Source organism: Nomascus leucogenys, chromosome 12 (genome assembly GCF_006542625.1).
Source record: "Nomascus leucogenys isolate Asia chromosome 12, Asia_NLE_v1, whole genome shotgun sequence".
Lineage (NCBI taxonomy): Eukaryota > Metazoa > Chordata > Mammalia > Primates > Hylobatidae > Nomascus > Nomascus leucogenys.
The window spans coordinates 54,027,542-54,050,545 of record NC_044392.1 but is presented as its reverse complement, the minus strand read 5'-3'; the positions used below and the strand labels follow the sequence as shown (position 1 = coordinate 54,050,545).

Genomic DNA, 23,004 nt, shown 5'->3' with positions numbered 1-23,004 from the left:
TTCATTAGTACCACATTTCATTACAGTAAATCACCACAATGTTTAGTAATAGTTTTACCAGAAAATAGACTTCAAAGCTTTGTGCCTTTGGTTTCTATGTAGTGAATTTCTCATTATCACTTTTTATCTTTGCTTAAACTGAAAAGTGAGCGAATTGACCTTTATGAGTCAGTGTGCACTCCGGTGTTTTACCAAGAAATAATACCGCTAAAATGATATATTTGCATATGCATAGAATATTCCAGAAAGATATGCAAAACTGATTACAGTGGCCGGGAGATGAGGAAAGGTGGAAGGGGCCTTTTCACTTAGACATTTTTGTGAATTTTATACTTTGTGCAAGTATCATGTAATAATTTTTAATAATTACGTTAAAACTTTTTAAATGAATAAACAAAAATTCTTGTTAAGGTTCTTAATCCCTGAATATATTTCAGCAGTGACCAAGATTAAATAGCAATGATTTCCAAAGAGTCAAAGGCATTGGCTCCATTCTGATCTAGCCTGTTTCTTATTCCCCCGCAATGCATCATGTGGCATGTTTTCTTTTGAATATCCAAAAAAGTTAATTTGAAAAAAAAACGAGAATTTTATGTCACTATTCAAAATAACTGGCGATTTTTAGGGTGTGCCAAAACCACAGCTGGGAATCACTGAAATACAGATTCTGAAAGTGTTAGGTACATTTTTAAAGATTTGCAGAATCCAGTGATGTATAAATGCATATAAGTTCTATCTGGTTTACTCTAATTCTCTTGGGCTTATTAAATTCAATGACCAATTATTTGAATATGCACACAAAGATCTAAATTATAACATCAGGTTGAAGCATTAAGTAGATAAATATAGTGAATGGTTAAGGCATCTACTGCAAAATTTTTAAACAGCACTTTGAAATGAGAGGAAAGAAAATCTCTATTCCCCTATCCTTCCTCAAAATACATGTTTATTATACTTTTGCTACCTAGAAACTTTGGAGTTTTTAACATTAAAAAAAAGGAAGCATGATGTAATGGAAAACACAGGACTACAGAATCACACAGAATTGGGTTCAAATCATCCAACCTATCAGTTGAGTAACTTCTGACAATTCATTTGGCTCTTACTCCTTGAACACCTGCTACATTGCTGGCACTTAGCTTGGTGTTGGGCACTGGGAAAAAGCAGTGACCAAGGCAAAAATGAGCTTATGGTTGGGTGGGAAAGGCAGACAATGAAATTGTATTAAAGTGTGTGAAGGAAAATTACAAGGAGCTGTGTCAGGAAACCAACATGGTCTAGGGATCAGAAGTAGCTTTCTAGAGGAGTGATGCTCAAGGCAAGACCTGAAGGGTAACAGAAACTTAGTTGGGTGAAGCAACTCCCTCATCTTCAGGTCCTTATTTGTGAAACAGGGACTGTAATAGCTGCCTCAGAGGGCTTTTTGAAGTTTTACTGAATTTGATATTGAAAGCATTTAGCACAGCATCCAGCACACAGTAAATGCTCAATAAACAGTAGCTATTATTATTCGTCCTTTTTGTACAGTCTTCTCTGGTTATATATGAGTCAGCCCTCAAAGGTGTAAAAGTTACAAAGCGGCCCCTCAACCATATACTTATGTTTTCCTATACTTGCTACATGGGAGTCAAAGGGTGGAGTAGACCAAGGGCTCATCCTCTCTGCAAAAATGCCTTTGGCTCAGAGCTGTACACTCATCTTGGCCACTGAGGTAGGTCCCCATATCTTTTTTGTCACAGGGTTAACATGTTATGTGAGTCAGATCTAAAATTTTGGCCCCTTCAAAGGCTGCTGGGTCTCCCTGTTTAATCAGACATGAAACAAATCGCGTGCTGTGGCAGAGGCATACAAACACGCTTTAATTACAATATTGTAACACCAATTAGAGATCTATCTAATCGAGGACTCGGCACTTCCTGCTCGGATATTACTCCCATGTTGGGATAATTACTGCTAATTAAGCTTGGAACTAATTAGGCTAAATGATCTCATTTATACCAACAAAGATGACTTCTAGGAGTTCATAAGAAAAACTAGGGTGATTTTATCATTCCTGGACTATTTGGCATTTCACACTGGAAATAAAACACCTTCCCCTGACATGGAGGTGCACAGATGGTTGGTTCCTCCGGAATTCTGGTCCTAAATGGCAGTAGGTTCTTCATTTGTCTACACAGATTCTCCTATACGGTGAAATAAATACTGTAAAAACACTGTCCACTCAAATCGCACTATGTTCTTCCACAAGTGACAACTGCGGTGTCAGGAAGGGGCTGCCACTGAGAGTGGACACAGTGGCAAAAGCTGACCCCCACACAGCCTTGTCCAGAGTGCCTTTTGCCTTGCAGTTATATTTATAAGAACTCGATATTCTTACCACAGTCATCACAGGATAGAGTGATGGGTTTGAGGGTCAGACATGCCTAGGTTTATATAAACTAGTCTACCTAAGCCTCAGTTTTCTATCTCTAGAGTGGGGATAATAACAATGTCATATAGTGATTCTGTGAGGATTAAAGAGGTAACATATATATAATGCAGGACAGTACTTGGCACATAGTAGCCCTCAATGAGCCCTCACTAGGATTTTTTTTTCCCTTCAAGGCACCATAATATCCACCTCTGAACTAAGCTCCACATCTTATCTGTCTTGCTACTCTTTTGTGGCGTAGTGCAGTGACAGTGGAAAAAAAACACATGACTGAGAGTTAGGAAACCTAGTTAAGTTCAGGTTATCTCTAAGTAACTAGCTGTGTGACTTAAAGAAGTCACTTCTCCTTCCTGGAAAATAACAACATTCACTGCATATAGTGAACCAGGCATTGTGTTAAATGTAGTACATGAATTTTCTGACCTAATCTTTACAGCAATGCTTCCCATTTTAGAGATAAGGAAATTGAGACCTAAATAAATAAATAATTTGAAACAAAACAAAACAAACCCTCACTTCTATTAAATGATAGGGTCAGAAATTGAACCCCGGTCTCACTCCGGAGGCTATCCTCTCAATCACTGTCCCACCGAGTTGCTTCCACTCCCTTTTGTAACTGAAGGAATTAGAGAAACCATCTTCAAGGGTGAACCTTTCAACTTTATTCTTTTTTTGTGAGACGGAGTTTCACTCCTGTTGCCCAGGCTGCAGTGCAGTGGCATGATCTCAGCTCACTGCAACCTCCGCCTCCTGGGTTCAAGTGATTCTCCTGCCTCAGCCTCCTGAGTAGCTGGGATTACAGGCATGCGCCACCACGCCAGGGTAATTTTTTGGTATTTTTAGTGGAGATGGGGTTTTACCGTGTTAGTCAGGCTGGTCTTGAACTCCTGACCTCAGATCATCCACCCACATGGTCCTCCCAAAGTGCTGGGATTATAGGAGTGAGCCACCGCTCCCGGCTTCAACCTTGTTTTTGACAGTATTCATCAATTATTAAGTCTTTATTGTGTGTCTAATAAGTCTTCCATCCTATGGAGAATAAGATGCTCACCCCAACAAAACACCCTGACAAATAAGGCTAATAAGACATTCCACAAATATGTGGGTACACAAACACATGTGAGTACACACATACAGAAACACACATAGATGTTATTTGCTGGATTGTTCCATCTGGAGAAACAAAAACGAATGAACAAAGCCCCAGCTTCTCATCTTAAATGTTACCACTGAGGACTGAATTCTTCTACCTGTGGCCAGGTGTAGCGGCTCACGCCTATAATCCCAGCACTCTGGGAGGCCGAGGTGGGCGGGTCACTTGAGGCCAGGAGTTCGAGACCAGCCTGGCCAACATGGTAAAACTCTGTCTCTACTAAAAATACAAAAATTAGCCAGGCTTGGTGATGCGCACCTGTAGTCCCAGCTACTCAGGAGGCTGAGGCAGGAGAATCGCTTGAATCCAGGAGGCAGAGGTGGCGATAAGCCAATATCATGCCACTGCACTCCAGCCTGGGTGACAGAGCAAGACTCCATCTCAAAAACAAACAAACAAAAACTTCCATCTGTGAACCTTTCCTTCTAAAGTGGTGTTAAGGTGATTAGAATGCATACTGGCTGGTCACCTACGGTCAGCTCAGGTCAAAAGCTTTCCCAGCCAGCAGAGCTCTAGCCTGTCCTGGAAGTGATGTCTATCAATGCTAGGAGAGGCTGAAATGGAAACACATTGGTCACTTGCCTTTTAGGAACCTTTTCTGAGAAAGCCTGCTCCATGCCTGGCCTTTAGTCTTATACCCCACAAGAATGTAAACTCCAGGACAGAATTGTGTTTTATGGTGTTTTATCTCTTGTTTGTTTGTTTGTTTTTGTTTTATTTATTTATTTTTTTGAGACGGAGTCCCCCTCTATCTCCCAGGCTGGAGTGCAGTGGCGCGATTTTGGCTCACTGCAAACTCCGCCTCCTGGGTTCATGCCATTCTCCTGCCTCAGCCTCTCGAGTAGCTGGGACTACAGGCTCCCGCCACCACGCCCAGCTATTTTTTTTTTTTTTTTTTTTTGTATTTTTAGTAGAGATGGGGTTTCACCGTGTTAGCCAGGATGGTCTCCATCTCCTGACCTCATGATCCCATGATCCGCCTGCCTCAGCCTCCCAAAGTGCTGGGATTACAGGCATGATGTTTTATCTCTTATACCCGAACAGGGCCTGGCTTATAGTAGATGCTCAATAAATGTATGTGGCTCAAATGCATAGAGAAAATGAATAGAGTCCTGGGTTCTGGTACAGGAGTTTGGGGCAAAACCAAGGAAACTTAGATGTTGCTTCAGGTATGCAGAGGTCTGGGAAGGCACATATTCTCTCCTCTTCCTGTGTTATCTCTGCAGGAGGCAACCCTCAGCAGGTCCAGCTTTTCTTACCAACTGTGTCTGGAGGGCTGCCTACCGCCACACCTTGTTGTGAAGTCATTTCCTCTCTCTGATTTCCATCACCCTGAGGTCTCTCTGTAGGAAAATGGGAGTGGGATACAGGGAAAACGGTGCTTTTTCACCGTTTGAGGAAGAACTGAGGGACTTCAACATAACCTGGGGAGGGGCTAGTGGTAAACTCTCCCCCAAAATTCCCAGATCATTGAGCTCTTCCCAACCCAGGAGCTTTGCTTGATGAAAAGGAAGGTCTCTAGCTGCAGCTACTTTTTTGGAGATTAGAAAACCCGGAATCACCCTTGCCTATGTCTGAAATACACCACCAGGGGTGGTGTCAGGTTGGTCTTTCTCTGCAGAATGGGAGTATCAGTGATGATTGGCCAGAAGGCTCAAGAAGGAAGGAAGGATTTGGAATCAGAAGACTCAGATCTGAGTCCAGACTGTCTCACTTTTTTTCTATGTAAAATGGGGATAATAAAAAGAACGCTACCCACCTCAGAGCTGTCAGAATCAAAAATGAAAAGTTCTGAGAACAAATGCCACAACCGATTACACACTGCAAATGCCGTAACAATGAGCTGTTACCTCCTGACCACGAATTGTCTCTGTGATGATACATGCCTTGGAACGTGTGTGACCTACTATGCTCTCAGGGGCACCTGGTTGGTCCCAGGGTGTACAGCCTGGTGGATGGGAGATGCATGCAAATACCCTGATAGCAACAAGAGCAAAACTCCATTTCAAAAAAAAATTAAAAGGAAAAGATAAAAAGAAAATCAGTCAATGGGCTGGGCGCGGTGGCCCATGCCTGTATTCCAAGCACTTTGGGAGGCAGGCAGATCACCTGAGGTCAGGAGTTCGAGACCAGCCTGACCAACATGGAGAAACCCCATCTCTACTAAAAATACAAAATTAGCCAGGCGTGGTGGCGCATGCCTGTAATCCCAGCTACTTGGGAGGTTGAGGCAGGAGAATCGCTTGAACCCAGGAGGCGGAGTTTGCAGTGAGCTGAGATCGTGCCATTGCATGCCAGCCTGTGCAACAAGAGCAAAACTCCATCTCAAAAAAAAAAAAAAAAAAAATCAGTCAATAATTTTGTGTTAGGAAAAGTGGGAATGGGGGGCAAAGGGATAGGATGAGGAACAGAAGCAAAATGCAGAGAGTGTAAATAGACAAGAATTTGAAAATATAATTTTTGCCCCAAAGATGATACTGCAAAGCTTCCACTTGCCCCGCTTCATAGAAATTGCTTTCACCAAGGTCACAAATGGCTTCAAATTGTCAAATCTAGAAGGCACCTTCCTGCCTACATCTTGGCCCAACCTCTTTGTGGATTTGGACTATTGACTCCTCAATGTTTCCTGAAGTTCTCTTCCTGATATGACTTCTGTGACACCATCTTTCTCCTTTTCCTTAGCTATTTCTTCCACCTTTTCATTAAATATCGGGGATCTCCAGAGTCCCATCCCAAGACTTCCTCTTTGCATTCATCATGCTCCTTCTAGGTGATTTTCCATAGTTTCAGTTGCTGCTTACAAACAGATGGCTGTCAAACCAATAGCTCCAGCTCAGACATCCTGTTAAACACAGTATTTAACACACAGAAAATAAGCAGTAAATGTCTGACGAAACTAACTAGAGTTCTAGCTAGATTTTTCCAACCACAAGCTCCGTTAGACATCACCATCAAGATGTCCCACAGAGTCTTTATATTCAACATAAATAGAACTAATCTTCTCCTGTGACTGATTCTTCTTTTTTAACTCCTTTTTTTTCCCTTCAGAAAATGGCCTCTTTAATATTCAGATGCCTAAGCCAGAAACCTGATTCATCTTAGACTCTTTCTACTCCCTCACTCCTACATTATCCTGCAGATTCTATCTCTAAAATGTTTTAAATACATCCCTTCCTCCTCTTTCTCACTGCCATAGGCCCTCATCACCTTTCACCTGTTTCACTATGACAGTCTGCTAGTTAATATCTCTGTCTCCAGTCTTGCTCTATTCCAAAGTACTATAAGAATGATTTCTTTTTTTTCTTTTTTTTTTCTTCTTTTTTTTTTTTTTTTTGAGATGGCGTCTCACTCTGTTATCCAGGCTGGAGTGCAGTGGCGAGATCTTGGCTCACCACAACCTCCATCTCCCGGGTTCAAGCAGTTCTCCCGCCTCAGCCTCCTGTGTAGCTAGGATTACAGGCACATGCCACCACACCTGGCTAATTTTTTTTCTTTCTTTCTTTCTTTCTTTTTTTGTATTTTAGTAGAGACAGGGTTTCATCATGTTGCCCAGGCTGGTCTTGAACTCCTGAGCTCAGGTGACCCACCCTCCTCGGCTTCCCAAAGTACCGGGATTACAGGTGTGAGCCACTGTACCCAGCCAAGTTTAAATTTCTTATCATGAGACAGACCCTTCCTCTTCTGGCCCCTTGCTCATTTCCTTTTACTCTCTCCAACAGGAATCTTTTTCAAGAAAATACCTATTTATTCTTTTAGTTCTTTAATAGCTCCATGACCTTGCACATTCTGTTCCCTCTTCCTTGCTGCCCTTCTTCTACTTGACTCCTTTGTCCATTTGTTCACCCATAAGCCTCCTCCAGACCTGTAGAACTCATTCTAAGAGTGTTCTCCTTCACCTGCTTTTGCCAGCTACCTGTTGGTTAGATCCTTCTTCCTCCAGGCTTCTATTAATAATTTTTGTCACTTTATATTGGACTGCTTATTCATCACTACTCTATCTAGTGTGGTCCCTGAAGGGAAAACATTTATCTTATGATTTCTAGAGATACCTAGCACTTGGCAGAATGGTAAGTACTCAGGGAATGACTGACTGAATTAATGAATGAATGAGAATGGTAGGAGAAACAAGATAGACATAAACTCATGAGAAAAACATAAGAACCTATATAATGATACATTTAAAGAAATGTATTCCTTCTTTTGGACTGCCCAATGCCCTGGGGCTAGACACAGCTGATATTTTTCAAAGATGGCCTCACATCTTACTATCTAACTTACCATGTCTTTTAGAAAAATCTGTAGGGAGGGAGGGAAGCAGATAAGAGAAGGAGATTGTTAATAGTCCTCTTGAATCAGCTCTCCTATTTTGTCTAACCCCTTTCTACATTTGAAAAAGAGAAAAAAAAATCCCCCTCGGCAGGTGTACAGAAATCACAAAATATTAATTCTTGTTCTGTTTGGATCCAAGTGAAATGACTAAGAAACTTGTTTTTTTTTTCTTTTCTTTTTTGCTTTTTCTTTCAACAACCTTTCTATCTGAACAGTGCCCAACTGTGAAATTTAATGATAGAAGGAATTTAAGCCTTCAGTTAGAATACATTGTGATTCCTTCTAACTCAAAACTTTGTGATTCCATGAAGTGGAGCATTCTGGGTTGTATCAGTCAACAGGGCATTTATTAGGAAGAATTTGCTGTTAGATTTTAAAGCCTCTCAAGGCTATAGAACTGCATTTCTTAGGAGATGATCTGACTACAATGCTTCCCCCTAAAGTGCTTCAATCCTATGACAGCCTATTGGGAGAAGTAACAAGACTAGGACTTTCTTGAGAATAACAGGGTAGCCTGGACATTTCCAAAAGGAAGAGGCATTGATTACAGAGGTAGGTGAGATCAGTAGCATTTCTAAAGCTTGATATGCAAGGGCTTCCATAAGAAAGGAGTTAGCATGCTTTGTCACAGACAGATGCAGCTATATGAGGTTTGCTAGTGTTTGTGTGTGCATGTGAGTTGCAGAGCAGTAAGGAACACACTTTCAAGGTGTGATTGTTAGAGCTGCAGTGGAATATAAAATTTGAAATAGATAGCCAGCAATGGAGCAGAAAGGCAGTCAGACCTGCTGGGTCACTAGCAATGCCACCCTGGAAGTAGATAAGGGGATCTGCACATTAGAAGGAAGGAGAGATTGGTTCCTGGCAGAGGGAGGGGGAAGGGGCGGGCTCCTAAGACAAGAAGGGTTTTAAGCTTCATTGTGCAGGAACACTACTTGCTTTCACTTCTTGTGGTCTCATTATTTCCCCACATATTTTCCTTCAACAGAGTTAGGCATTATTCTCATTGAGGGTCAGTTACATGCCAAATTTGATGCTTTAAAGATACTGAATTTTGTGCCATTAATTGTTCAGCATACCTTTTTCATAAGTGAAATATTTTATTCCTGCTTTTGCTTGACTGAAAAATAAATGACTGGGTTCCATTTTGTCTTTCCCTCCCAAATTTCCTTTAGGCATATACCAAGTATGTGTGGTAATGTCGACTCAAATAGAATATTTTGGAAATAAGTTATCTACAATTGGAAAAAGCAGGCCAGAGTAGCATTCTCTTCCTATACTTACTGATGATGTTACTATTGCAATAGTATCAATCATCTCCATTAAGGAGATTTAAACAAACCAAAAATTCTCTTCTGAAAAATTTCACTTGATTTCCTCAATTCTGTACAGTCCATGAATTCACTCGTACAAGAAAACATCACCAAAGCCAATGGGTTTGTAAAATCCACTTGTTGAAATTGTGTGTGTGACAGCAGAAGGAGGGTTGGGAAGGGGTTGCTTTTCTTAGAAAACAAGAAATTAATCAAATAATACATAATCACTTCACTAAGTAAAATAAAACTGTAAACAGATAATATCAGTATTGGAGTGAAACTCCTTACCCACATTGGAAGAGGTTTTTGTCCTCCTATTTAGCATCCCAACCACCCAGACTCTGTTTCCCACAGGGCCCAATTTAATGCTTTTTTTCTAGCTTCCATACAAGATTAGTTAGTAAAAGGTGCTTGATGCAATAACTTTACATATTCAGACTCTTTCTGTGATTAGCTTCCACCTAGCATTCCCTCTTCACCCCAAATGTATCTTAAACATAAACAAACTCTCACAGTTCATCCTTTACACAAAAGCCAATGAAACTTTAGCTTTATGGCCCATGACGTTCTTTTTTTTTTCTTTTTTTTTGGGACAGCCTCTCTCTCTGTCACCCAGGGCTGGAGTGCAGTGGCGCGATTTCGGCTCACTGCAAACTCCGCCTCCCAGGTTCACACCATTCTCCTGCCTCAGCCTCCCGAGTAGCTGGGACTACAGGTGCCCACCATCACGCCTGGCTAATTTTTTGTATTTTTAGTAGAGACGGGGTTTCACCGTGTTAGCCAGGATGGTCTCGATCTCCTGACCTCGTGATCCACCCACCTCGGCCTCTCAAAGTGCTGGGATTACAGGCGTGAGCCACCGTGCCTGGCCATGGCCAGCCCATGACTTTCATAGTCTCCTTCCAAGGCCCTGCATCTAAGTAATTTTGAATATTATTTTCTTCATGGGGGGTCCTCTGAATTGAGGAGGCTTCAGGCTCCACAAAACCTAGACACACTCCTGCCTATACATACATTTTGTTCTCAGGTACCCAGCTAACCTCTTTCCCAGTAGGGCCCCAACATTCAATTTTCAAGAACGGATCCTACAGCTACAATGCATATTGGAGAAATAGAGCAACTACACAGTGAAGTTTTTGGCATATTTCCTGCCTCAACTGTGGTTCCCTGTTGTCTTTAGAAATGCTTTTCCAGCAACCAGCTCCTCTGTCTTGATGCTAAGTCTTCATGATAAATGTTACAAATATTCCCCCTTCCCCATCAACTTTACAACTGTTAGGTACACTGTGCCCTTGATTATGGGCTCTCAATGAAGATTAATAAATGGGAAACTAATTGTAAGAAACAGTAGTTTGGGGTTCTAGCAACAAGAAGATGGGAATTGCAAATATTGTGTTGGTTATCTAGAAAAGGGCTGGCCTCTGGTAAGAGGATGGGGGTGAAAGTGGGTAGATGTGGAGGGGAGGGAATTAAACACCTACCAAGCACCTACTATGTCCCAAGAGCTATGTCAAATATCTACTGGGCACCTACTACATACCAAGAGCTATGAGCAAGAGTGTTTTATATCTGCATTGTATGCAATCCTGGGAGACAACTATCTCCATTCCAAATTCTCTAGAAGTTTGCTTACAGATCCAATATTTCATAATTTAAGTGAGTGTGTAAAGAAGAAGTAAGGCCTATCCCAGGGGATTTGAGCTGGGTCTGGGGAATTCTGAATCACAGAATACTCTAGCTCCCAAAGCAGCCAGCCTTCTAGGACACTTGGAATTTAACAGAGGTAGAAGTGGAAAGATGTGCTATCCAATTTTCAGCATCTCTTCACCATGACATAATGAGCACTCACCAACAGCACTTGGCCAGGCAAGAGGAAGAATGCCCACTGATAACAGCTAGCAACTTGTAAGTTCTGTCTCAGGCATATTTTCTTCTGAGATGGAAGGTATTAGCAGTTCTGCGAGAGGAATGTAAGCCTCCACTATTACTCATGTATTTGTAGTTACATTGTGGAAATAGTAGTGGGAATCCATTGAAGAGTTGCATGGGCTTGAGCGAGTGATTTTGCCTCTTTGAGCTTACATTTTCTCATGTATAAAATTAAAAGGTTAGAGTAGAGGATGGCTAACAGCCTTTAGATTCTTGACAGTCTGTGATGTAGTCATCGGCAAGTACACTGGGTTATTAAATAAAGAATAACTAGCTTGGTTTTATCATGGCTAAAGTTGGGAGAGAAAGCATTAAAAAAATGGAATTCAGGAGAATCAACAACAGCAACAGCATTGTCCACTGGAACGTTCTGCAGAGATGGAAATGTTCTCTATCTGCACTGCCCAATATGGTAGCCACTAGTTACATGTGGCTATTGAGTACTTGAAATTAGGCTAGTGTGACTAAAGAGCTGAATTTTTAAATTTTTATTTATTAATTTAAATTTAAATGGCCACATACGGATAGTGGTTACCATATTGGACCGGGTAGATATTAACTTTATGTAAGCCAGACTTTAGGTACAAAGATAAAAGAACAAGGGAGTGGTTTGAGAACTGTTTCAACAGAAGAATAAAGGAAGGCACAGGTTTAATTTAGGCAATTCACAAATAGAGCACATTTATTCTTTTAGACCTCTGAAAAGAATAGGATAGACTATTCTATCTAAATAGGAAGGATAGACTCATTTTGTAATGCAGGCAATGATAATAGTACCTTACAGTTGTAATTAACTTTATGCCCTCCAAAAGTCCTTCACAGCTACAGTTTGATCCTCAAAACAACTCTCAGGATGTAGAAGAGAAGAAATATTTTCTCATTTTACAGATGAGGAAATTGAGACCCAGATGTTTTACCCAAGGTCTCGGACTTGAAACATAATACAGCTGTAATTTGAACCAATCACTTCAGACTTTATTTTTCCAGTTCCTTTCACAAACAGTACAACCTCCAATCCCTCACCATGCCTGACTTCAACATGGAAATGGTAACAATTTATAAAATACTAAATATGATAATAGGAAAGATGAGAAAATGCCAGGGGCTCAATAATCCACCAACTAGATAATCAAACCCTGACCAAATCAAGAACTACTTGTGTCTGTTATGAGAAATGAAAAGGAGCAAAAACTTATTTTCCCACAATGTGCCAGGTGTTTCATAGATTGCACTCAACAGAACAATCCTACAAGAGAGCATTCGTAGCATCATTTTCTTGTTGAGGAAGTTACTAGTCTGAGATCACACGCCTATAGAGTGGCACAACCGGGATTCTGTTCTATAGCTTCTGGCTGTTTTCAAGTCACATCCACATTTCAAAGGAAGTGAAGGTTCCCACCCTTTCACCCCCACTCCTCCTAGAATACTGCAAAGTAGTTAACAAGCCAGCTTTGGAGTCACTCAGAATGAACCTGAACCTCAGATCTCACACCGTTCAAAGATTTAACATTTCTGAGTCTCAGTTTCCTCAACTGCAACATTGGAGAATCATTTTACCCATTTTCAGGATTATGAAGTGTATTAAATGAGATAATGTGTGACAACACTTAGCACGGTGCTTGGTACAAGTGTGTAATGAGTAGTAGTTGTTAATATTTTACATTATTAAAGTGCTGCTGACTCTATAGGCAATTCTAAAATAGAAATTCCAAAAATGACTTCAGACGTGGTAGCATTTCTGCTAAAGTCTACCAAGTAGATGATCTCAGGACACTCACTTGGACACTGAAAGTTAAGTTGGATGGATATCGCAGGTTTTAAAACAGTCACTGATAGGATCGGTGACTATGGCAGAAGCACTGAAGTGATGCCTTTGTTCAAAAAGGCCCACAAATTGTCATACCTTCCCCTGACTTTCCATCTCCTGAAAGCAGATGTTAAATCTAGCCCTCTCTTGAGTCCTAACCCCATGTATCTAGGTCCTTGCTGCCCAGGTCTACCTGAATGTTGTTATACCTGCATGAGAAGCCAACATTCCCTTAATAGAACCCACTCATTTATTCATCCATTCGATGACTATTTATAGGTATGTGTTAGGCTCGGTTCTAATAATCAGGGCACAGCAATGAACAAGAAACACTCTAGGGGCTTACTTTTGGTGAAGAGGAGCTGACATAAACAAAGTAAACAAATAAACAAGATCATTTCAGATTTTAGTAAGTGCTGTGAAGAATAAAAAGCAGGACCATGTGACAAAGAGTGACTGTGAGCGAAGAGTAAGAGAATTGATTGGTTAGGAACGGCTCTCTGAAGAGGTGACATTTAAGCTAAGGCCTGACTGACAAGAAGGGGCCAACCATGTGAAGATCTAGGGACAGAGTGTTCTGGGCAGAGGTTACAGTGAATGCGAAGGCCCTGAGGCAGAAATGAACTCAGTGCATTTGAGGAACTGAAAAAAGGCCAGTGTGGCTAAAGCTAAACCAAAGGAGAGCGTTTTAAGAGATGAGGTCAGAGAAAAGCAGAGACCAGATCATGTAGGGCTTCCACCACTCCGTGGTAAGGGGTTTGGATTTTATTCTAAATGCAGTGAAAGCCATTTTGATATTAAGTGGGGCAGCAATGAGATTTGATTTGCCTTTTAAAAAGATTACTTCTAATCCTGCCACCCCCCGTCCACGCTCCTAAGTATATATGTGCAAGTGCATGCACCCACTTTCTCTTAAGAGCATCATTATTTTGCCAGTTAGGTAGTCACATGTGAGTCTCTCCCTGCCTCCATTCAGTCTATTTCCAAATCCCATCAAGTCAGCCTCAGTAGTGTTTATGAAGCTCAACTCCCCTTTGCATTTTTATTGCCATCTTTCTAATTCAAGTCCTTATCATTTCTCCCTAGAATTACTTCAGTAACTCTCAAACTGGTCTTCTGATCCTTCTGCAATCCAACCCATGCACTACTGTCAGATTATGTCTCTGAAAAATAAAGTTCTGCATATGTCACTCCTGCTCAAGAACGTTTAATGCCTCCTCAGTACCGAAGAAATGAAATTGTAATTCTCTAACCCATTGTTTAAGATCCTCTACCAGGTATCTTTATTTATTTATTTATTTATTTATTTATTTATTTATTTATTTATTTTTGAGATGGAATTTCGCTCTTGTTGTTCAGTCTGGAGTGCAATGGCGCGATCTCGGCTCACCACAATCTCTGCCTCCTGAGTTCAAGCGATTCTCCTGCCTCAGCCTTCCCGAGTAGCTGGGATTACAGGCATGCGCCACCACTCCCGGCTAATGTTGTATTTTCAGTACAGGCAGGGTTTCTCCATGTTGGTCAGGCTGGTCTTGAACTCCCGACCTCAGGTGATCTGCCCACCTCGGCCTCCCAAAGTGCTGGGATTACAGGCGTGAGCCACCACGCCCAGCCTCTACCAGGTATCTTGAACTGCTCTTCTCTTTCCTCTCCACATTTGCCTATATTTATCCTATGTTCTGGCCAAACTGGTTTACTTTCTCTTCTCAGAACATGACTATTTATTTATGCCATTTTCTGGGTCTGAATTGACATTTCCTCCAATAACATCTGTTGAGCTCCTATACTAGTCAGTCCCTAGAGAGTCAAATGATACCATCTCCATGACACTCTCGCTGTTCTTTCTGACTAGATGTGAACCTCCCACAGGATTTTGTCTGAACCTTTTTAAGGCATTTATTATATTCTTTGTATTACAGTTATCTTTGTACATGTCTCACTCCCCTATTATATTATTAGCTCCTTAAGGATGGGGACTGAATCGTATTCATTTTTTATGCCTATTAAGTTCCTAGCAGAGAACATGATGTGAAGGAAGTGCTTGATAAATATTTGTTGAAGAATGAATGAACAAATGAATAAATAGACAAATAGACACTAAAATTCATGTTTGGGCTGCATCACGCAATAAGATGATTTTAGAAAATTATGAATAATCATAAGAGGGAATGAGAAGGGTCTAGTCCTTTAATCTTCACAATGGCATTGAAGGGCCCCTAGGAAACACAAATAAGCCTGGAAATAGGTTTCCATTGTTTTACATGGAATGGATGTCAGAAAAAGTCACTCGGGAGTTGCTGAAAATTATGCACTGTGTTAACAGTGCCCTAGGACATAGATTCCATGTCTGTGCCTCCCCGCTATCCATGGTCCTTCAATCCCCATGGTAGGTTTATGGGAAATAATGTAAAACCATCTCCCTTAGCAATTAATTTTGAGTTGAGCAGTTCCTTTTCAGAAAAAAGATAAAAGTTTCAGCTAATTTCCTAATTCTTTGCTGTACTATATTAGCATTCCAGAAAGACTAAAGTGTGTGTCGGGGTTTACCTCGATCAATTGCATTGGTGAGTTCATTTATCTTAAGTGACTTTGCTTTGGAACAAAGATAGTGAATGAACCTCCTCATGGAGCAAAGACTTCTATTTATGTAGAAAATGGGCATAACATTTGCTTGGAAAGCAATGAGGCAACTTTTCCTCACTCACTATCTTTTGCCTCAGGCACTGACTTTGACTCTCTTTTATGAATAAGAGGATACGTAGGTGTCCCTGTTGCTATTTATATTACACATATTGTTAGTACATTGTAAACCATCTGTTATTAATTATGTCTGAGAATCATGAAACTCCATGAAGTAAGGATGCCTTGTTTTTATTACTTTTAAAAAATTATTTATGTATGTATTTATTTTTATAAAGATGAGGTCTCACTATGTTGCCAGGGCTGGTCTTAAACTCCTAGGCTCAAGTCATCCCCACAACCCCCCTTAGCCTCCCAAAATGCTGGGATTACAGGAGTGAGCCACTGCTCCTGGCCTTATTCTTTTTTTTTTTTTTTTTTTTTGAGTTGAAGTCTCGCTCTTGTCCCCCAGGCTGGAGTGTGATGGCGCGATCTCGACTCACTGCAACCTCCACCTCTCGGGTTCAAGCGATTCTCCACCCTCAGCGCCCTACCCCCATCCTGCCCCTGAGTAGCTGAGATTACAGGCAGCAGCCACCAAGCCCGACTAATTTTTGTATTTTTAGTTGGCCAGGCTGGTCTAGAACTCCTGAGCTCAGGTGATCCATCCGCCTCGTCCTCCCAAAGTGCTGGGATTACAGGTGTGAGCCACCGCGCCCAGCCTGGCCTTATTCCTTTTTAATAGTTAAAAAGACTCCCCTCCTGAAAGATTAAGGAATCCACCAAAGATCAGTCCCTCAGTGTGAGAGAGAAGCATGGCATTTGACACTCACCTTGGGCTACTGCTTCTCATGAATTTCGTCTATCCCACACACCTTGCCTACCAACAAGCTTGATAGCAGTTGTGGTCTGAATAGCAGGAGTGTTTCCCTGCATCATTTAAGTTCTTTTTCTGTTCTGTTCTTTTAACTTTACAACAGTCTGTACTTATTCGGAAATACGAAGTCCTCTTAGCATATCCTAGAGGAAGACAGTGAAAGCAAGGCTTTCGAACTCTGGTTTCCAAGAGTTTAGGTAACCAGCGTTTTACTAAGCTTCTGAAAGTCTCTGTTTTCTCTGGGTCTTAGTTCCTGGCCTTCAGGACCCAACAACTGTTCCATTGCTCGGACAGCCCAGAAAAGAATCTTCTTTTTCAAATACTACTTTTCTGTCTGTTTCTAAAAGAAGTCAGTGGGGAAAGTAAGGGTGTGAGTACCGTCCTTAGAGAGGAACGAGGTATTTACTCTCTTGCTTGTGGTTCTCTGAAGGAAGAAGGAAGAGAGTATATTTCTGTTATAACATTTGGCTCCTTGGGGTCAAAAGCACTCTCTTGCAGTCCAGGAAAATGAGGTAAAAATACCATCTCTGCATTTCATCAAGGTAATCCACAATGGGTACAACCACGACAGAGTAGAAGGGACATGAAAGTTTGCGTGCAAATCCTGGTTCTTCTTTTAACAAACAGGGAAATTCTGGGCAAAATTCTTCACCAATCTATAGTTTGGCTTGCCTAATCTAAACACGAACAAAAGTACTTGGTATGTAAAATTTTGCAGTTTAAATGGAATGGCACATATAAAGCAACTGCTATTTTTATAGACAAGATAGAGAAATACAAGCTGATGACAGAGGAATCTGATGGATTGGTAACAGAACAACGAAAAGATTGCTTACGACCTCCCAAAGAGCTCTGTCTTTGAGCCTGTCCTACTCAATTTAGATAGCAAGGATTTGGCTAAAACTATAGAAAATACTTTTAAAAATCTCATTTGAGGATGTTACAAAATTAGAAGATCACTGAATTTCCTGGTAAAGAAGAAAAAAAAAAATAGGAGAGATGACCATCAAATGCCAAAAAAAAAAAAGAAAAAGAAAGAAAGAAAAAAACCTTCAAAATATCAATTCTAACAAGACAAATTTCAAAAGTGATAAAAGCAGAAATAATTTCAGCCCCACATAAAAATTACAAAAGTCCAAGTTGCCTACATAGAAGCATGTGTTTAAAAGGAGGAGGAGAAAAGGCTAGAGTAAAGGAGATGAAGTAGGGGGAGGAGGAGTTTATACTTATGTGATGAGGTGCTGGAAAAATCAAATGCACTCTCAGGCTGCACCCAGAGAAGTGTGGACTAAAGCAAGGGAGGTGATAGTTCACCTACTCCTTGTGGAGCCGCGCAATCAATTTTGAATGCCTCAGTTTAAAAGGACCACAGACGAACTGAAGTGCATTCCGTATAGCAGCTGGAGAGAAAGAGAGATTTCTATATCATGTCCTATAAGGAACTCAGAATGTTCTGCTAGAAGAAAAGGAGTCTTCGGGGGATGCTCACACCTGCTTTCAAATACAGGAAGGGCCATGTCATGGTAAGATGGGTAAGGCTCACTCTCCATGTCGCCACAGATAGAACCAGGACCAACAAGTAGATAAAAGCAAAGCCCACTTGTGCTTCCACAGAGCGTGTGTGGTTCCTTGGGGTTGGTGGGGGCAGCAGGCATTATCAGACACCAGAGGAGACCAGACCAAGGAACGCAAGATTTCCTTCTACTCTTAAAATCCATGACAGCCATTGACTCCAGAGTCATCCACAGTTTTCTCTGAGGAAAGTTCTTTGGGAGAGAAGTCCAAAGATAAGTGCTTTTAGGGGGATACTATGCATTTATTTATTTAGCTCTGAGTTCTGGGCAAGTGCTGATTTCAATCAGCAGCATGGTACCAAGGACAGCATACTGGATTTTGAGACAGATTAATCTGGGTCAAACCGCAGCTCTGACACTTACATGCTATTTGACTTTAGGCAAATTACTTGACTTCTCCGAGCCTCACTTTTTTCATCTACCCATATTATTACTTAGTTTAAGGGTTGTTGGGAGAATTAAATGACATACCACATCTCACTGATTCTAAGATGCACATTTTTTAACATTGATAGTATGTATGGTATACATACAGTTTGATTGGGTATGTTTTTTTTCTTTCATAGTGGCAAGTAAAGTAATGTGGGTCTTACAAAAATCAATGGCAACTTACATTCAAAGGAATATGGTGACATATATTAAATAATTAGCATAGTGGCTGACACACAGTGAGTACTCAGTACAATGTTAACTTCATCCTTCCTTTTTTAGACAACTGCTTCACAACCTCTTGAGGAACAGGGAGGTTCTAAATAATCAATAATTGGAAGAAGCCTACAGATTCCCAATGTGGAAAATTAATGAGAAAGTTTGCACCCATCGGATCCTATGGAAGATTATTTCTATTCTAGACATGCATATATAAAATATACATGTATATATATTTTTCTCATCCCATTTCCTATGGTAGGGTAAATATTCTACAACTTTCCAACTCTGCTTGCTCAGTATATTTTAGTTCAACGTGAAATTCATTTATTGAGCACAAGGCTAAATGTGTTTGCCTGCTTTATCTTAGGAAAGAGGATATCCCTGTGATCACCAAGCCTCTACTCTTATCTTCCAAACCAGTCACTTACCACAGATGTCTTTGTCAAGTTGAACATCCTTCAGATCTGACTTCTTTCCTCTACTGGTGCTCAATACAAGATGCTTTACTTTGTCACAAGAAGCATATAATAAACACAAAGCTGCAAGGATATATCTGTAAGGGAAATTTTTTCTTGATCTGGCTGGCCTTGAACATAATCACCAGAAAGACTTTTTGTGCGCAGATGTTATGGTTGTAAAAGAGGATTTTTTTCCTCACATAAGAACGTATCTAGTCCATTATAAAATGTTATCAAGCAAGTTGTGTCACTGTTATTTTGTGCTAGTGAGTTACCCAGGTTAATTACATATTACTACAGAGTCATCTTCTTTATAGCTGCCTTACATTTTAAAACTATTTAATGGTATATGTCATCTTACCCTGCAGCAATATTAGAAATTCATTTGCTAGATCTGTCTCTGTCTCTCTCCCCCTTGCTCAACTTCTAGACAGTGGATTGCTGCTTGGTACCCCCACCTGAGGCTGTGCAGTGGCAAAGCCAAGCTTTGTTTTGTTGGTATAGTCAGTTAGCTAGTCAGTCAATGGTCACTGAGGGCCCACTGTATACCCATCACTGCTCTAGGTTCTGAGACTAACTAGAAAGATACAAGCTAGACCTTCAAGGCATTCATCTATGGCAAAGACATGAAACAGATGTCATATTGAGCAGGAGCTGTCTCAAGTGACCAACACTTAAGTGATTAATCTGTGGTCTCCATTCACTTCTTAAATGTAAAGATGGCCAGGTGCAGTGGCTCACACCTGCAATCCCAGCACTTTGGGAGGCCATGGTGGGAGGATCACTTGAGCCCAAGAGTTCAAGACCAGCCTGAGCAACATAATGAGACCCTGTCTCTACAAAAACATTTAAAAATTAGCTAAGTGTGGTGATGCATTCCTGTAGTTTCAGCTACTCAGGCTGAGGTGGGAGAACTGTTTAAGCCTGAGAGGTCAAAGTTGCGGTGACCGTGATTGCGCCACTGCATTCCAGCCTGGGCGACAGAGGGAGAATCCGTCTCAAAAAAATTAAAATAAAAATAATAAATAAATAAATAAATAAATGAGGCTGGGTGCGGTGGCTCACGCCTGTAATCCCAGCACTTTGGGAGGCCGAGGCAGGCGGATCATGAGGTCAGGAGCTTGAGACCAGCCTAGCCAACACAGTGAAATCCAGTCTGTACTAAAAGATACAAAAAAAAAAAAAATAGTCAGAGTGGTGGTGGGCTCCTGTAATCCCAGCTACTCAGGAGGCTGAGGCAGGAGAATTGCTTGAACCCTGGAGGCAGAGATTGCGGTGAGCCAAGATGGAGCCATTGCACTCCAGCCCAGACAACACTGTAAGACTCTGTCTCAAAATAAATAAGCAAATAAGTAAATAAATAAATAAATGTAAAGACGTAAGACCCTCAATCTGCTGAGCCTCACTGCTAGTAGTAGGCTACTCTAGGACACCTTCATGCCCTTCCTCCCACCAGTGGAGCTGTCTGCTCACCAAGAATCAGTGTTTGTTCCCAAGCCTATCTGTGCTAGTTCTTCCTATTATTGTAATTACATAATTTAATTAAACTTACTTAAAGTAATGAAATATGAATGCAAAAGAGATGTTGTTTCTGTAAGATCTAAGGTGAATGTTTAGAAAAGGCTTTAAAAATGAGTTACTAAAAAATGTGCTATCAACTTAGGCATGAGAGAGCCAACCACAAAACATCATTAAATCTGGAAAATCTGATTGCCTCACAAATGTCTTTAAGATCTTGCTCCACTTTAAAGAACCCGGGAGAAAAAATGATTGGGAAAGCCTCAGGGGTGTGACTTACGTAAGAAACGAGACTCAGAAGTCTAATAGGAAGCCTTTGACTCCAAAGATAGAGCCTTGGCCCAACATCAAAGACCTGAGGCATGTTTTAAGTTAAAATAAAAGCTTAAGGTATGTTTCCATCATTTGGTATGATTTCTGCCTTAACTAACTTGTTCAACTAAATCACTAATTATTAATTGAATTGGGTATAAGGGTTTCTACTGTTGTTAACCAAATAATACGTTAAAAGCTACAATACAGGGTGTGAAGGCAAACAAGATGATCTCTTACAGGGGAAGAGAGGGCTTAGGACAGCCTCCATGGGGGCAGGTGAGTCCTGAGTTGGGTGCCAAAATATAGAGTAGGAGTTCCTAAGGAAATAAGGAAAGCCAGTCATTTCCCAGGGGAGAAATCAGTATAGCCACATAACTCAGTTTTCTAGACTTCGTAAACCAACCCAGAGGCATGATAGCATAAGTTTGACTCTTTAGTCTGCCATTACTGTGTGTTCTTAAACAAGTCTTCTATATCTCGGGGTCTGCATCTGAAAGATGAGGATAATAGCAGTACCCACCTCAAGGGGCTGCTGTGAAGATTACATAAGATGACCTCTAATTAATCATACATTAATAAAAATGAGTGCAAAATTATTTTAAGGCTTTCCGGGAGCAAGGGAGTAGGAATGCTGATTCTGAGATGAAGAAAATGTTTTATACTTCTAAAATCTCTTGCCAAGATTGTAAGAAGTAGGAGATTGAAGAGAAAGAAAGGTGGTGTGTAAGCACCAGGGTCCTGGAGATATGTTGGCCCCTGAGGCAAGCACTCTCAACAACCAATACTCAACCAGCACAGTCCAGCCATCACTTCCAACTAGCTCACTCAGTTCCCCCAAAGATCCTGTAAAATAACTATTTCCACTATCTCCATTTTACCTATGTGGGAACTAGGTCTCATAGAAGTTAAACACTTCATTCACGGTTGCACAGACAATAAACAGGGAGCAAGGACTAGAACCCAGGTCACCTGATTCCAAATCCTGTGGACTTCTCAATAGCCCAGACTGCCTTTCTCATGAGCTGTTCACTTCACAAACCCTGAGCTGTCATGTCTGGTATTATATTTATTCATTTGTTAAAACTACTGGTAGGACAGGATGCTGCAACTAATAGCTAAAATGAGGATTGGAGATTATCAAGGATTCCAATTATCCTGCCTATCTCTGACCTCCATTACTAAGGATAAACAGAAGCCAGCTCTAGCAATTTTCTGAAATTTTCATTAATTTTAAATAAATTTATACAATGTCATCTTTCCTTTTACCCAAAATTAAAATGTCCTTGTCTTTTCAGTTTCTCATTACAGATAAATCCCTGTAAGTCTTTGAGACTGTCTGTTGTTTTTCCCTGGAACCTTTGTATTTCTGCTTTGTTTTCTTTGAAATGAAAGGACCCAGTGCTGATTTCTGATTTTAAGGTGAAGTCGTAACATCAATGTATATCATTAAAATGTTTTATTGTAATTACAGAAATAGTCAATGCCAAATTATGCACACTATATTATTTTCTGCATTATTCTTTATCCCATTCTCAAAGTTAATACAGCCTATTATATCTCATTCATTCTTCTGACTGCTGCTGCACAGTGAGCAGATGTCTCCATTGAGCAATCCACAATGAATCCGAGATCTTTTTCCTGAGCACTTACAAGTAGAGTAATTCAGAGCCCATCAGTGAGTATGAGCTATTTCAATTGTTCCTTCCAGTGTACATTAGTTTGCACTTGTCTACATATAATTTCAAAGAATCATAGATATTGAAGATGGAAAAGACCAGTCAGTTTATCAAACCTGCCAACTCTGCTGGCAAAAGCAAGCAAAGGAAGTAATCCTATCAGTTCATACTATTTTAATGATGCTTATTAATAGTAATTACAGTTACTGCTTATATTACATGGTGTCTTTCATCCCAAAATCAGTTAAGATGCTTTTTATTTTTAAGGCAGCATTTCTTTTCCAAAAGGGAACTGGGGCACAGACATCAATGTTACCATACTCAAAGCAAATCCAATGAAGCCAAGAATTC

The 23,004-nt window shown here is 40.7% G+C and overlaps 1 protein-coding gene and 1 pseudogene across 4 annotated transcripts in view; one reads left to right on the top strand and one right to left on the bottom strand.

The window, feature by feature from the left end:
• Nucleotides 1-23,004, top strand: part of LOC100585076 — a 1,278,821-nt pseudogene that overhangs the window by 796,634 nt on the left and 459,183 nt on the right. The gene's annotated exons all lie outside the window — the stretch shown is intronic.
• The window catches only part of BCL9 (BCL9 transcription coactivator), an 84,980-nt gene that overhangs the window by 49,565 nt on the left and 12,411 nt on the right, over nucleotides 1-23,004 (bottom strand). The window lies entirely within an intron of this gene.